This window comes from Hibiscus syriacus, unplaced genomic scaffold (genome assembly GCF_006381635.1).
Source record: "Hibiscus syriacus cultivar Baekdansim isolate YM2019G1 unplaced genomic scaffold, ASM638163v2 tig00112305_pilon, whole genome shotgun sequence".
Taxonomy (NCBI): Eukaryota; Viridiplantae; Streptophyta; class Magnoliopsida; order Malvales; family Malvaceae; genus Hibiscus; species Hibiscus syriacus.
The window spans coordinates 974,589-989,298 of NW_024063299.1; the positions used below are offsets into that span (position 1 = coordinate 974,589).

At 32.7% G+C, this 14,710-nt stretch overlaps 1 pseudogene; it reads left to right on the top strand.

Moving 5' to 3' along the window:
* Positions 1 to 9,263: 9,263 nt before the first annotated feature.
* Positions 9,264 to 11,677, top strand: LOC120177713 (annotated as a pseudogene).
* Positions 11,678 to 14,710: the final 3,033 nt, after the last annotated feature.

A 14,710-nucleotide genomic window follows, 5' to 3' on the forward strand; every position in this document is an offset into this window, starting at 1 on the left:
TGTTAAAACCACGATCCTATGGGGATTTATTGGTCATGATTGATTCTCTCGGCACGACGTTGCCGGAAAAATAGGGGATGTTGAGTCCCGTGATTTGCTCCATTTCTGGCTTAAGGTCTGCGCATGGCTATCATGTGCCTGATATTTTTTTCTTGTGGCGTGCCTTTGCTTGGTGCAAAAGCCCTAATGTGTTTGGGCTGGGTCAGGCCCCCTCTAATCGGGTCTGTTGGACTTTATTGGACCTATAAAAATAAATAGAAATAAAGAAATAAAATAAATAAAAAAAGTATACTATAATATATATTTAAAAAAACATTTTCAAAACCCAAACATGTTTTCTAAAATATATATTATATATATTTTCCAAAAACATTTTAAAACGTTATATTATCCACTTTTTCGAAAATGTTTTCAAAACCGTATATTATATATATTTTTAAAAATGTTTTCACAACTATATATTATATATATTTTCAAAAATGTTTTCAAAACTATATATTATATATATTTTCGAAAAATGTTTTCAAAACTATATATTATATATATTTTCGAAAATTGTTTTTCAAAACTATATATTATATATATATATTTTAAAAAATTCAAAACTATATATTATATATATTTTCAAAAATTGTTTCCAAAACTATATATTATATATTTTCAAAAAATGTTTTCAAAACTATATATTATATATATATATATATATATATATTCAAAAATGTTTTCAAAACTATATATTATATATATTATATACTGAATAAAACCCCGGACGAAAATGAGTGACTACACGACTCCTCTGTCTTCCTTCATTTAGCAGTGGTTGTGTGGGAAGTTGCCATATATTGACCTATCAGCAAGCAATTTCAAATGATGTGCAAACCATGTGTTACTTTTTTAAAACCACATCTCTTAAACATTTTATAATAAATATTAATTTGTCAAATTATTATGAGAGAACTAAGAAATCATCTTATCAAAATTCATCATGAAAAGCGATTAAATATACTGTAAAAAAATTTCGTTTACAATTTTTTGTGTGGTTGCTTAATTTGCCAGTAAATATTGAAGCAAAAGTTTGGTTTCATGTGGTCTTGTTTTGTTCTTTTAGGGGGGTAATGCTTTCTTGTTGGGACACATTCAAACATTTCTCCCTATGTATAATTCGGATTATTCCTTGGGATCCACATAGAATCACTTCTGTTTTATGCTTTAACTCTCAACTTTTCATTTTATTATATTTAAGTAACGAGTGAAATTTTCTTTTTAGATGACTCGAATTCAAAAATTTTAATTTATACGTAAGTTTATCTAGATTTAAAATCGAATCTATCATATATTATGTATTACAAGTTTGGACATGTAACATCCCAAATATCGGGTTAGTGACTAAAATGTAAGATTTTGAAACTTAGAGGTCAATTTAGAAAAATTAAAAAGTTTAGGGATTTAATTTAAAATTTATTTGTGTATGATTGTTTAGCAAAGATTGAAAGATAGAAGGGTATAATAGTCTTTAGTCAAGGAAATGAATTTAAAATTTATTCTTTGGTTTAATTTATACACATGGAATTGGGAGGAAAGAGTTAAAGCAAGAAAATCTAGAATTCTCTTTTCTTCACCCTTTTCTCCTTCTCTCCATCGTGACTCCATAGCTAATGGAAGGAATCTTTAACTTAGTTATTTCTTATAAATTTAAATTATTTTTTATTCCTGGGGTATTAGGAAAGCTTGAGAAAACTTAAAGAGAATTAGAAAGTAAAAGATGGATAAGTTATGGGGGATTATGTAAAAAGGGTTTTTGAGAGAATTTATGAGAAATCATGAGTAAATGGATTTTGAAGAAAAATTTGATCTGTCAATAGTAAGAATAAGAAATCTAAGGTGTTGGAATAGGATTTTGGGCATGTTGATAAATTGGAATGATTTTTGGTTTCAAGTGATTATGTGGGATTTTGGATGTTTAAGTGTGTTAAAGTGATATAAGTTGGTTTTAATAAATATAGTTGAGTTTAGAAGCTTGAAAAGAGTTAAAAGAGTGGGGTTTAGGTATGTTTTGGAAAATTTTCGAAATGAAGTAGGTAATTTCTAGGCAAAGGTATCGGTACTGGATGAACAATACCGATACTTGAAGGCAAAAATAGGTGAAATCTGGGTTTGGGTATCGATATTGTAAGAACACTATTGATACCATAAGGCAAAATTGTATGAATCCTTAAATCAGTATCAATATTAAAGAAGTAGCATCGATATCAATGGTATCGATACTAATGGACAAGTAGTACCATTTTAGAAGATGAATTCCAGAATGTAGAAAGGGTATCGATACTGAAAGATAGTATTGATACCATAATGAGAAAGTATCGATACTAGGCATAGGGTATCGATACTATTCATATTGAAATTGTGAATTAAGTGCTTCGTTTAACTTATGTTCTTAAGGATTGATTAATAGTAATATGAACTCCAACATTCATACCAATTGTATTATTGTGTAGATATTGAACGAAGGAAAGTATCAAACGACTCGAAGTAATTAAATTAACCAAGAGTAATAAGTGTGTTGCTTTGACTAAGTGAGGCCAAGGTAAGTGTATACTACTATATATACATTGTTTTATGGAAAGAAGACTTGTTATGAGTCTATTTCCAATATTTTGATTAAAATAATGTTTAGACGTCTATGAAATGATATGATTACATGTTTACATGAATACAAGCATAGTGTTGATTCTGTTAATAGGCTTACATGCATTGTTTTTGTTGTATACTACGTGTTATTGATCTATGTGATTATATGAATATGTGATACTAGCTATTTGAAATGTGTAAATGGTATAGCCCATAAGTATGTGATTTGAGAGCTAAAGGTATAATTGGCATGCCAAGAGTCGAGGGTTCTACGTGGTCCTTTCGGAAAATTCTATGTGGTCCTTTAGGACAATTTCTACGTGGTCTTACGGGATAATACTATGTGGTCCTCCGGGACATTTCTACGTGGCACTTCGGTGCATATTCTACGTGGCACTTCAGTACAATTTATATGAGCAGTGGTGACTACATTAGTGCACAACCTCAATGCACTCACATACCTTAAGTTCTTAATGATGTACCATGGGCTATTACAAGAAATAATATGAATGAACAGTGTATGATAATATATGTCTTTGTTAATGAATTAGGTTATAGTTTCGTTATTCTATGATTTTAATTATAAAAGCTAGGAGTAAGTTTTAATGTTTTAATGTTTTATCTATGCATTATATGCCTCACTAAGTCAAGGACATAGCGTGTAAGTGTTTTTACACGTAGGTTCAAAGAAGACGGAAGATCAGAGCTAGGATAAGTCAAGACAATATATCTCTGCAAGAAGATCAAATCATAAACGATTTACACAGTATGTCATTTTGTTGTACTAAATATGTTGGCATGTAAATTCATATTTAAATTTCATATGCTATGATCAGATTTTGTAAACTTACTTTATTGTATTTATGAATATTGAATATTTATTTTTGATTTGAGTTGAGTTTTTCTATAATTACTGATATTCAAGGGTTCAACCATTTTGATAAAAATAAATGTTTAAAATTCCGACTAGTTTAATACCCAATCTTCTTAACCATGTGTCACATGATAGTGTGTTCTTTATTAAGCTACACCATGGTTGTATGGATAAAGATGGTCCCCATGTAGACCATTCGATCCAAGGTTCAGTTCTTCAAAATCTAGGCTTTGAATTTTGCATTCTCTGTATCAGTGATGATTGAAAATATTTCTTTGAGATTCCTGGTAGTTAGTTTCAACCATACTATTGAGGTTATGCAGCTGTTTTTCACATCAGTTTTTGTTTACTTGATGACATTGAATAAAAAGGCTCGGCTTATGTATATTGCTCTTTCCCGATGTTACTGGGGTTATCATTGCCAGCCAGACTGAACTGAAGTTTTCATCTATTTTGGTTTTATCACGTGCAATTCATCCCCAACAGCAAGAATTCCATGAACTCCCTTCCGTACATGGCTCCTATAGTTGATGAGTTTTTACTTCCTACAATGCTTAGTTATGAAAAATGTGATCGGTATCACACTTGCCCTTACTCGAAATGATATCAAGATCAGTTGGTATCTCCTATTCAATTCGGCACTAGCATATTTTGTGAATTTGACCAATTTTTTGGTCAGGAAACACACCAGCATCTCACTTGTATTCGCATTGAGTTTTGTTCTCAAGTGGTCTTGTAACGTCACACAAAAAAATTTTGAACACTATGCAAAGAGCTTCATTGACCAGAAATTCGGGCAGAAGCCACAGGAAAGGATGAATGTGTTATCAAATGTTTTATGAACCAGCGATTATGGTGCTAAACCAATGTTGCGATCATACGGTTTCCATTTATTGATCCAAGATGAAGTCTGTCTTCTTCAACCCCAAGATTAGAAGTGAGATATGATGAAGATTTCTTTCCACAGAAGGAGAGCTGAAATTTTAACAACAAGAAACTATTGGAGCCAACTAAGATCAAATAATAGGTTATTGTTAAACATCTCTACATGATATGGTTTGAGTTGCTTTGTTCGAGATCCAATTAGATGTGGAGACATGAAAGGAATTAGGATAAATCTTCCTTATGATCTATTTCAAGAGTCAAATCAGAACAGACTCTACTCTCCTAATTAATCTCTGCTGAGTCAGACATATCTACATCTACATTCTTCAAAGATGATAGATTCTCTTTTTAAAGATGATAGATTCTCTTTTCAAAGATGATAGATTCTCTCTTCAAAGATGATAGATTCTCTTTTTAAAGATGATAGATTCTCTTTTCAAAGATGAAAGCTTTATCGGATTTCTGCACAAGTCCAAGCAAAGAAAGTTGGTTTTATCCAAGACAAAATGGGGCATCAAAGTCATAATTCTGACTACGACAAGAGTTCCATAAATGAAACATTTCTTCTGAGACTTTCATGAAGAAAAGAAGACACGAAGATACAAATATACAGATTGATCAGATGATTCTTCAGAAATGAAAGCTTGATAGCATAAGTTGCTACACTCCAGAGGTAACCCTGTAAATAAATGATGAGGTGAAGGAAGACCGAGTTCAATACTTTAAAAGTCAAATGAAGATTCCATCAACATTCATCCATTCATAAGAACATCATTTGCACAATAGAAAATGCATTACATTGATACATTTTATTGCATTCAAACATAAGGTTTTTTCAGATTTTCGTATGAAAAAGAAGATTCATGATGGAAAATACCTTACAAGAAGAAGATAGAATTCAAAACCTCAAATGTAGGAATCATGCAAACATCTGAAGGAGAGATGGACGCAATCCACAAGAGTGAGCATTATCTTGAGATTGGGGCATGTTACCCAATCAACATGTTATTTTGAAAAATAATGAGAAAATGATTTTCATAGTTTCTCATTCAATCTTTTCTAAAAATGAAATTGTTGAATAGTAAGAAAACGATTTTCATAGTTTCTTACTTAGTAAACTATTTCTCATATCTGTAAGTCCTACAGTGCATGATGTTTCCAAAAAGCCTTCGGGAGCTTTTTGATGTTTTCAAAACCTTCGGGTCAGCTGTAAGCCCTACAGTGCAGAATGTTTTTTTCTTAAAACATTTCCAGAAGGGTTCATAATGAGAAGAACTCATCTGAAGAAAGAAGAAGAAGTTCATAATGAGAAGAACTTGTTCAACTTTTTGCTCGAATTCATCACTCGATGGATCAGCATTGCCAGGTCGAGTTCATAATAAGAAGAACTCATCTGAAGAATGAGAAGAAGTTCATAATAAGAAGAACTTGTTCAACTTTTTGCTTGAATTTATCACTCGATGGATCAACATTGCCAGAAGAGTTCATAATGAGAGAACTCATCTGAAGAAGGAAGAATAAGTTCATAATGAGAAGAACTTATTCAACTTTTTGCTCGAATTCACCATTCGATGGATCAGCATTGCCAGGTAGAGTTCATAATGAGAAGAACTCATCTGAAGGAGGAAGAATAAGTTCATAATGAGAAGAACTTGTTCAACCTTTTGTTTGACACCATTTCAGAAAGAGATAGAGCAGCAGAGCCATTTCCAGAAAGAGTTCATAATGAGAAGAACTCATCTGAAGAGGGAGAAGAAGTTCATAATGAGAAGAATTTGTTCGACCTTAGTTTGATTCATCACCTATGGAGCTGAATGAAAGAAGAACCTCACTTGAGGATCAACATTTTCAGAAGAAGTTCATAATGAGAAGAATTCATCTGAAGAGGAAGAAGAAGTTCATAATGAGAAGAACTTGTTCAACCTTGCCTTAATTCATCACATATGAAGTTGAATCAACAACACCTCTTTTGAGGATCAGCATTTCCAGAAGGAGTTCATAATGAGAAGAACTCATCTGAAGAGGAAGAAGAAGTTCATAATGAGAAGAACTTGTTCAACCTTTTGCTAGATTTCATCATAGAAGAATATGAAATATCATTCCCAGTAGAAGAGTTCATAATGAGAAGAACTAGTCCTAAAGAAGAAGAAATTCATAATCTGAAGAACTTATTCAACTTTTTGCTCAACTCATCATAGAGGGAAATATATCAACATCAACATTGTTCAACCATTTGTCAAATCCATCACAGAAGGATGTGGATCGTCATTCCCAGTAGAAGAGTTCATAATGAGAAGAACTCGTCCGAAGTGAGCAAAAAGTTCATAATGAGAAGAACTTATAGCTCAGAAGTTTAAACATTTCAAGCTAAAAATGGTGTTTTTATGTCTTTGCTCCATTCCTGTTCCACAACAACGAGCAAAGAGGGGCAGCTGTAATCACCATTTTTACCTCTCCATTCCAGCAGCTCCACGTTACATTTCCAGCAATTTCCAGCAGCTAAAGCAGCCACTCCACACAGCATTTCCAGTAGCTTCCAACGACAGCTGCCCCTCCACGTTGAAGCTATAGGGTGAGTCACCACCATAGTTTGGTGACTCACCGAACTCCCCCTTATTACCTGGTCCATGGAGAGCTTTGTGGTGGCTATAAAAGCCACCACCGAGCCTGCAAAAAAAAAAGGAAGAGGGGAGGAGAATCGACTGAACCTGCGAAAGAGACGAAAAAATGAGACATCCAACAGCAACCAAACTACCAAAATATCGAAACAAAAAAATACCAGAAGCCTTACCAAAACATTTTTAAATCAAAATCATTTTTTATCCACATTATTTTTCCCGCCAAGTAAAAAATTCGTGCCCAGGCGAAAACCGGTTACGACAGGTATGATTTTTGATTTCAAGTGATTATGTGGCATTTTAGATGTTTAAGTGTGTTAAAGTGATATAAGTAGGTTTTAATAAGTATAGTTAAGTTTAAAAGCTTGAAAGGAGTTAAAAGAGTGGGGTTTAGGTAAGTTCTGGCAAATTTTTGAAATGAAGTAGGTAATTTTTGGGCAAGGGTATCGGTACTGGATGAACAGTACCGATACTTCAAGGAAAAAATAGGTGAAATATTGTTTTGGGTATCGATACTGTAAGAACAGTATCGATACCATAAGGTAAAATTATATGAATCCTTAAATCAGTATCGATACTAAAGAAGTAGCATTGATACCGAGGGTATCGATACTAATGGACAAGTATCGATACCATTCTTAGAAGATGAATTCCAGAATATAGAAAGGGTATCGATACTGAAGGATTGTATCGATACCATAATGAGAAAGTATCGGTACAGGGCCTAGGGTACCTATACTATTCAGATTGAAATTGTGAATTAAGTGCTTCGTTTAGCATATATTATTAAGGATTGATTAATAGTAATATGAACTCTGAAATTCATACCTATCATATTATTGTGTAGATATTGAACGAAGGAAAGTATCAGACGACTCGAAGTTATTAAATTGACCAAGAGTGATAAGTGTGTTGCTTTGACTAAGTGAGGCCAAAGTAAGTGCATACTAATATATATATATATATATATATTGTTTTATGGAAAGAAGACTTGCGATAAGTCTATTTCCAATGTTTTGATTAAAACGATGTTTGGAAGTCTATGAAATGATATGATTACATGTTTACATGAATACAAGCATAGTGTTGATTCTTTTAATACGCTTACGTGCATTGTTTATGTGTATACTACGTTTATTGATCTATGTGATTATGAATGTGATACAAGTTATTTGAAATGTGTAAATGGTATAGCCCATAAGTATGTGATATGAGAGCTAAAGGTATAATTCACATGCCAAGAGTCGAGGGTTCTAAGCGGTCCTTCGGGACAATTCTACGTGGTCCTTCGGGACAATTTCTACGTGGTCCTGCGGGACAATACTATGTGGTCCTTCGGGATATTTCTATGTGGAACTTCGATGCATATTCTATGCTGTACTTCGGTGCAATTTATATGAGCAGTGGTGACATCATTAGTGCACAACCTCAATGCACTCACATACCTTAAGTTCTCAATGATGTACCATGGGCTATTACAAGAAATAATATGAATGAACAGTGTATGATAATATATGTCTTTGTTGATGAATTAGGCTATAGTTTCTTTATTCTATGATTTTAATTATAAAAGCTAGGAGTAAGTTTAAATGTTTATTTATGCATTATATGCCTCACTAAGCCAAAGACTTAGTGTATGAGTGTTTTCACACGTAGGTTCAAAGAAGACGGAAGATCAGAGCTAGGATAAGTTAAGACAACATATCTCTGCAAGATGATCATATCAGAAACGATTTACACAATATGTCATTTTGTTGTACTTAATGTGTTGACATGTAAATTCATGTTTAAATCGCATATGCTCTGATCAGATTTTGTAAACTTACTTTACTGTATTTATGAATATTGAGTATTTATTTTCAATTTGAGTTGAGTTTTTCTATAATTACTTATATTTAAGGGTTCCACCATTTTGATACAAATAAATGTTTAAAATTTCGATTAGTTTTTAAAAGTAAATACTTTGAAAAGTCAATGTGACATCAGATTCGTATCCGGGTCAAATACAGGTTGGGGGTGTTACAGGACAAGTTTGTTGGTAGGGTGGTTGGTTTTTCCCACTTCAATTTGACATCTTTAATGTTACCTTCCCCAACTCCGAAATTGCATTTCACGTAGCTTTTCCAAAACCATAATTCATTTGAGGAAAAAAATCTAAGGTGGTGTTTGATTCACGAAAAATATCATTATTAGAGGGAATAATCTTTTTCAGAATTTATATACTCATGTTTGGTTTAAGAGTATTTCCTCTCGGGATAATGGAGTATTCCCTACTATAGTAATTTTTGGGCCATTTCCCGAGAATGTCATCCCCTTCCTTTTTCAAGTATTAGACAATTCCCTTCCCTAATACCTCTAAAATAATATAGTTATTTCAAAATGATCATTTATTTTATATATAATTATATGAGTATAAACCTATTTTATTTCTTTTTTAATAGTTTCATATTTTTAATACTTATTATAAAATAATATGATGTATATAAAATAAAATGTAAAAAAAATATCAAAAATTTATTTTATTTTGATTATTTATTATGTATGCGTTTGATTGAAATTTCAGGTAGCTTTCCCGAAAAAATCTAAATGATATCTTCACCTAACACATTGATTCATTAGAATACAAGAATTTCCTTCTTTTATCTCTATCTAAAATTCAATTGAAAAACAAATTTAAGGAAAACAAGTAAAAATCCTTCTACCCTGTTTAATTTGAGATTTAGCCTCCATACTTTCATTTGGTATATTATTTGATCATCTGCTTCTATAATATTACTAATTAGTATGAATTGTTAAGTATTTTGGTTAAAATAATGGCACGAAGATCAGTTAATTATGTTGGCATAATTATTTTTCTGTTAGAAGGGGTGTTTTCATAAGGTGTTACTATTAGGACTAACTAATAATAGTATAAAAATAGAGAATCAAATTATGTTTAACCAAAATATAAGAAAAAAGTTTGGATTTGAGCATGATTGAGGGACCAAAACCATAATTTAACCGCGGAAAAAAATCTTCAACCGCTCTTTCTTCTTATATTTAATCTTTTGGTTCCTTTCACATGTAACGACACAAGGGAATTTTCAGGGGTTATTCTCATGCTATTCTTGCCCATTAAATACTAAGCCTTGTTCATGTCATAAAATTTTGTGTAGTACTTGTTCAGATTTTTCTCTCGGATCTATGTTTTTCCATCATTAACTCTTTCTGTCGAAACATGATCATGGAAGAAGATTCATGAGGAGACATTGAATCTCAGCCTGACAATTATGGCGGATCCCGGCGATGAAAACTTTGAGGGTAAGAAGAGGAAGAGAAAGTTTCTTGCTTGCAAGCCGCCATTAAAAACCGACCCATCGTCGTCATACGAATGTTGTGAAGGGAAGATATTCAAGCTTCTTCAAGTGAGAGAGGAGATGTTAAAGCTTGATCACCACAAGCGAAAAGTAGCGGTACTCGAAGACGGTAAAGGCCTTCATTTGATCCATTTGTTGCTCATCACCGCGACATCGGTTGATGAGAACAGTGTGAATTCTGCCTTGGACAATCTCACGCGACTTTACCGGACGGTGTCGTTAACGGGGCTCGGTTCAAAGGGTCGTCGCTTATTTCGCCGACGGCTTACTCGCGAGGCTTCTCACTCGGAAATAGCCTTTCTACGAGATGATCATGAAGGAGCCTACCATTGAAGAAGAGATTCTACCTTTCACTTGTCTTTACAAGGTGTCACCATATTACCAATTCGCTCATTTCACCGCTAACCAAGCTATAATCGAAGCGTTTGAGAAAGAAGACCTCAAAACCGAGCATTGCATGTTATCGACTTCGATGTCTCTTATGGCTTTCAATGGCCTTCTCTCATCAATCCCTTTCCGAAAAGGCCACCGATGGCAACCGTGTATCGTTCCGTTTAACCAGCTTCGCAACAAGCTTAGCGCAACTGCAAGAAACCGAGAGTAGATTAGTGAGCTTTGCCAAAGGGTTTCGCAATCTGGTGTTTGAGTTTCAAGGCTTGCTAAGAGGATCCAAGCTGATTAACCTTGGTAAAAGAAAAACGAAACGGTTGCTGTGAATCTGGTGTCCATTTGAATACATTGAATAACTTGAGGAAGCGTCAGACACGATGAATCAGTGCATTCACTTAGGCCTTCCATTGTTGTGTTAGTCGAACAAGAAGGTAGACGAAGCCCAAGAAGCCTCCTATCGAGATTCATGGGGTCTTTGCATTATTTTGCAGCCATGTTTGATTCACTGGATGATTGTCTCCCGGTGGAAAGCGCTGAGAGATTGAGCATGGAGAGAAAGCATCTAGGGAAAGAGATCAAAAGTATGATCAACTGCGACGAGGATGAGGAAAACAGTTAATGGTGTCGGAGATATGAGAAGATGGAGACATGGAAAAGCAGGATGGAGAGGCATGGATTTGAAGGGATGAAATTGAGTTCAAAGTGTTTGATACAGGCCAAACTTCTGCTGAAAATCACCATCCACTATTGCCCACTTCAGTGTGAAAAGGAGATTAATGGTGGGTTTAGAGTTTTTGAAAGAGATGAAGCCAAGGCTCTTTCTTTAGGGTGGCAAGATAGGTGCTTGCTTGCTGCATCTGCATGGCAATGTGTATGATGCCACTGCTTTTCTTTTTTCTATCTCATTCATATAATTTCTTAGTTCTTACATTTTTATGATAACACCGAACTTTTCATACCCTTCTAATTTTTTTTCTTTATAACCACCTATTCGATCTATTAATCGATTAATCCAAATCAGGTATTATAGAGGTAAAGGCGACCTTCCCAACCTAAATTATTCCATTCGCAAACGTAATTTGAACTCCTGACTTTACTTTAGAGAGTTATTGTATTATCCTATTAGATCAACTAGTTATTAGTATATCCTTTTAATTTTTAATCCATAATTTATCCAATTTTTTATGATGAACAAACCTCATTCTCTACATAAATGATTTAGGTTCCGTTTAATATTGCTTTTAGAAAATGTTTTGATAGTCAAAAAAAAAACTTTTAGAGACAAAATTGATGTTGAACAATTTTTTTAAAAAAATGTGTTCGGTAAACACACTTAAGTTAAAAACTAAAAAACTAAAATTTTAAAATTGTTCTTAGAACTAAAATTACAATTTTAACCTTTATTTTATTATCTTGTATCGTGTTTATTTTACAGTTTATTTTTTTTAATAAAAGTCGCTAGTCTTAACAAAAAATAAAAATATCCAAAATTATAATAAGGATTACAACTATCATCGTAAACTAAATACATAATTTGGATATTTTTTTTTAACATTGAAACTAGTCACTTTAGATCATATAAGGGTCAAACATGGAAAAGATTGAAAACCAACCAAAAGACTCGAACAAAAAATAAATACGAACAAATATGACTACATCATAAACGAACCACAAAAGATAATTAAGCTATTAAAATATCACCGAGAACAACAAATCAAAGCTGAGCGTCGTGAGAAACTATCCGCAAATACAAAATTGTGTATCTAAATTCAGTCTGATGGTCCATAACAAGGAAAATCAACATGATTATAAATAAGCGTCATCTTGATCAGTCGTACCGTTATTAAATCCGACCCTGAGAAACATAAAAAAAAGAATGACCAAACGACCAAGAAAGAAAACAAAAAAAGTGTCACAAAGACATAGAAAAACGTGTCACAAAAGTATAATTATTCTTATTAAAAAATTAAAAAAGAAACAAAAAGATAAGAGAATCGACGATCGAAAACTAATATCAAAATCAATGTTCTCATCAGCTAAACAAAAAAAAATTTAATTTGATCTATAAAAAAGGTATAAACTCTAAAGGAGGGAGAGCGGGTAAGGTTGTTTATTTTACAGTTTATAAACACATAATTTTTAACAATACATAATTATATGATTAAAAAATTTTTAGACTTGAAAATTTCATCTCATTATGACAATTTTTTGACAAAATAATTTGAAGTTTTATATATCTTCATAAAACATGTATAGTCATTATAAATTTATTTATTTTTAATAAAGATATTTTTATATATTTTTATCATAATTTAAATTGGTATATTATAATATTAAAACAATTAAATTTTATTTAAATGTATATTTTTAATATATAAAATTTAAATCATAAACTAAATAATATAAAATAATCATTCAAAGGTAGTTTTTAAAATGATTTTTGAGTTAATTTCCTTATCTACAATAGCAGAAACTGACGAGTCCTACTTGTGTTTCAAAATCATAAAAGGATGAGCATTCATGCCTCAAATGCCACCTCTCAGTTCAAACACAATGCTTCTCCAACTCTCTGATGGAAGTATCAGTGGCCTTGAGCTGTTGTTTCAATTTACAGCACCAAAATCGTGCTTCTTCAAGCTACTTATTCCTGATCTAGGGGCAACAGATAACAATCTAAATTTCAAATTTCAGTTTGGTTTAAATTTTTTAGCCTCAATCTTTAGTAATCGTCTGGTAGAAGTAGTGAAATTTTGAAGTATTTAAGGAGTCTGCAACTACCCCAGGCCCTAAACAAGAGCAGAAAAAATTGTGCACGTATTTTTTCTGGTCTCAATCTATATGGCTCATCAGATACAGGAAGCAATCATCAACAGTTGGTTTTAAGAGACAACAAAGCATTTCAAAAGTAAATAAATTGAATCATTAATTCATGATTCTGAATAGGGGTGTAACCAGATACTTGGGCTCAAATGCTATTTGAGTTCAACTCGGAAAAATCTTGAATTTGATTTGCCTTACCAGGCCATGGTCGAGCTATCAAGCAAGCCAAGTTCAATTATCTTAATACTCGATTCGAACAACTTCCCAGCCTAATCAAACTTTTTGTTTGTAATATATAATTAAATATAAAATTACTACTTTACCTTAATATATTATGAACTTAAACCCAAACTCTAATTCATTTCTTTCTAATTTCTTCTTCTCAGCTCCCTCGCATCTCTCCCCAAAATCACCTCTTCTTCCTTTAGTTACTTCCGTTGTAAATCTTTTATTATTACATCATTATATATATATATATATATATAAATTGTATATGAACTAAACTCGAGCTCATGTAAAGTGTATATGAAATTATTCGAGCCAAGCTCAAAAAACAAAGTTCGATGTTTTTCGAGCGAGCTGAGCTCAAGCTTAAATAATAGTGTCCGGTCAAGCTTGAGTTGAATTTCGAGCCATGAGTTTCAAATCAAATTCAAACTTGAGTTTCTTACTATTTGAGCATGGCTTGGTTAGAGATCTAGTTCTGAAGACACCAAAAGCATTATTGAAGATTAGAAACTGCCTTGAACGTGCACAGTACAGCATACACCAAATCATTTAATTTCCAGGTTAGTCTTCTATATAATCATGTAAATATTGGAACCTTACCAGCATTTAGGACTTAACCATTTGAAAAAATTAGATCTACTTGCATGTGTCGGTTTATCAGTCTCTTCCAACCATTTGGAACCTTACCAGCATTTAGGACTGAACATTGAGACATGTTGGGAGCAAGGAGCAACAAAAAACAATTCATTCGAAATAATCCTATCATGCATTAATTACATTGTTTTCATGTGAATAGAATTAATCCTGCAAATCTATCCCCCCTGGGGATACCTCTTCTGTGAGGACTTCCATGTATGAAATGATGAACGGCTTTCTTTCTTTATCCCTTCACAACAGAAGAAAAAAATATA